Raw genomic sequence first — 3459 nt, 5'->3', positions numbered from 1 at the left:
CCAACTGCTTAAAAGATGAAACAAAAGTAGTAGGTAGTGATTAGCACCATTGCTTCACATGACCATCCAATATAAGGGCAAACAACCATGCAAGGATTTATTTAGAATAAACACCACTTGAAAAAATATTTAACAAACTTAATTACATAACAAGGATGGTTTTTGTACCCTCGCCATCGAATTTAATATGTGACAAGTTATGTAAAAATTCCACAGGTATTAAAAGATATAAGGCCTCATAAAAACACCTCAGATTATGATCTAGGATGAAGCCATTAAAGGTGAGAGACTCAAATAGACATTAACACCTCTTTGGGGCAGCAGGTATGTGAGCTTTGTGAGACACCCAATGTAAGGTGCAAGAGGGAACATCCATGACTGATAAAAGGAAAATGATCCTCCAATTAGAAAAGTAGTAGTACTATCCTAAAAGGGGACTTGAGTAGGAAGAAAAAGAATTATTTATTTCTTGCAGATTAGTCCAAATTATAAGCAACAACCATTGAAGTATAACAACACTCATTCAATAACAACAATACCTAAGAAAAAAATTAGTTCATTCACTTAATATCTAATTAAAGTGACATATATCATAAACATAACAAGAATAGTCCTATATATCTATGATACATGTATGAAGATGTGTCGGCTCATAGAGCTTCTAATTAAGAGTGAATGATCCCAAGTACATTTTTAGATGTATGAAACATTATATCTAGTAGTGGAACATGAAGCCACAACATGCTTCTCCAAACAATGATCTATCTCCTATACAACTACAAGGGAAGTGAAGGAAAGACTCCAAGAATCCAAGCCCTTAGCTTGAGCTATGAGGAGCTATTTATAACAAATAACAATGACCTTTGTACTTCCTTATAACTCTTCAACTCCTATGACTATTCATATTCTATTCATGATTTATTACATTCCATATGTGACTATTCACATTCCACATGTGTCCCTTGGAATTCATTATGAAGTAGTCTACCCAGGTAGAGGAATTACACGGGAATGTCCGCCGGTTGGGAAAACTTCTGACTTGGGTCATCGGAAAATGCAATGTCAAAATTCTATGTCAGCTATGATGATCAGGGTCTGTATGGAAGGATTAGGGATTCATGTCAGATTCGATGTGATGTTAGTCTCCATCCGCTAATTACTCGTTAATGGAGTGCGGTTGGGTGGGTGGAGGAAAAAATAATTCTCGACCATGTTTTGTAATGAAATCTCCATTCTCCATTCGAATTTTCAAAATCCATTCTTGCCCATGTTTCGAAACGAATTCTCCATCTCCATTTGAATTTGTAGGTTGAGCTCACTGAACAAAATTTTCATATTAAGATTGTCGGTGGTCCAAACCGATTTTCCATTTTCCCAGCTAATTGAACTGCTGGACATTGAAGTGCCTTTGTCGGTCGTTGGCCTATATTGAACAAGTGATTTTCCTTTTCCCCTCTCAACCCATAGTAGCATCACATTACCATGATATTTTCTGTGCAAAAATTTCACTTCCTTCTCTCTCTTTTTTGTGTTGTGATAATATTTGAGGTTATTCTATGATTTTTCTTTTTTTTTTTCTCAGTCCTATAAGGTGGGCCAAGAATTGTTTCCTTGAATGGTGTGCAATACTTTGATTCAGATTCGTCCTTAGATGGAGAATGGATCGACTCATGCATGATGTTACTGAACCAGACTAGAAATCACAAGGGATGCCTCTGGCGCTTACAATATTTTTGTTGTTTTGATTTTCCTTTACTTTTACATAGAATCACCAAGCCTGTTCCATGTGGTTCAGATCCATGGCAGAAGCAAGGAAATATGGTGAAGGGATTTAACCCTAACCTTAAACAGCTCAACCCTAATAGGGATCATTCAATGTAATTGAAGAATGGCAATCAAATCCCAAAAATAATTTTGGAGCACCAGATGTTAATTCATCTACAAGCCCAATGTGTTCACTGTTAGCTAAATATCTCAAGTTCCGCTTGTCTCTTTGCGCTGAAAGAACCAGGTTTATCTTCCCTTCTATTTTTTTTCTTCAATTGATTTTAACATTGACTCTGGTGGTTTATTTTGTTTTGAACAATTTTCATTACCCTTTAATTGTTAAAGGTGAAAGCCAACAAAGTTAATCGTTTATTGGTTACAATAAATGTATTGGGCAGCGTTGGTCCATTAAAACTTTTGTCAAGAGAAGATGAGAATATGCATAAAATAATTCACACTGCTATGAAATTATACACCTAGGAAGGTCGTGTGCCAGTTCTAGGCTACAATGCTAAACAATTTGAGCTCTACTATGACTATAGTGGAACAGAATGTAGGGTTATACCATATTTTTAATTTGTAACCATCTACAAAGATTTTCCTTAATTTAGATCATTATTGTTCTCTCCGTATTATATATCTTTATATACTTCTTTATCTGCATACATGTCAAAGAATTTATATATAAGAGATTAATCATGCAAAAAAATTATTGCTTCAATCAGAAGCTAACAAGTAAAACCCTAAGAAAATTATCCCGAAGAAAGATCAGTTAAAGTTGAAAATCATAATTTTATTTTTTTTTACAGTGGAATCGGCAACAAGGGCAGCCTCGTGACTCGTGGTACATAGGGTCGATTCAGTGGAATCGGCAACAGGGGAAACCTCGCGACTCGCGTTACACAGGGTTGATTCTGACTGCTACCTCTATAACCACTGCGAGCTGCGCTTGCCCCTCTATACATATCCAAGGTAAGTCCGGGGGATTTGAACTCGTGACAATCAGTACGGAGCCCACCTTTCTAACGAACTTCACTGCATTGTGATTACCAACTCGCCTACCCTCGTGGGGCTATTGAAAATCATAATCTTATTATTGTACCGAAATTATTATTTATTGTAAATTTGTACATGATTAATTTGTGATTAATTTGATATACAAGTGCTTTGTCAATATTTTTATTGTAGTCGTGAAACCCTATCAAGTTGTTGGAGTTTTAAGAATGAGGAATTTACTACCAGGCAAAAAACATGGTAGTAAAATTGAAGAAGTGGAGAAAATTATGATCAATCCTCCTACTCAGCGACAAAAACAAAATTTGAAGGGAAACGTTTGGAAAAGTTGGTGGAACAATTTTGGTATTTATTCTCATTGAATGAACCTTTATACCAATAGTGTTTTGTCTCATGCAACAAGGCTAGTTATAATTTTCATGCCTATCGTCTCTACTTTATAGAGTCATGTTGCATATTTATTGGCCTACTCATTGTTGAAGAACGTTTGAGCATGTTATTACATAGAAGAGATTAATGTGAATTGTGGAATGTGTTTGAATATCAAATTAACCATTTATTTTTACAATCTTCATGGATCTAAATATAAGTTTTCAGATTTAAAGTCATCTCAATACACGTTTTTATATTTAGAATTCATTTAATAATTGTTTTGCAAATTCATGCTTGTTACGGTTT

Source organism: Pinus tabuliformis, chromosome 1_2 (genome assembly GCF_031772625.1).
Source record: "Pinus tabuliformis cultivar Carrire ecotype Pingquan chromosome 1_2, CPIR1, whole genome shotgun sequence".
Taxonomy (NCBI): Eukaryota; Viridiplantae; Streptophyta; class Pinopsida; order Pinales; family Pinaceae; genus Pinus; species Pinus tabuliformis.
Note: the sequence above shows the minus strand (reverse complement) of the source record.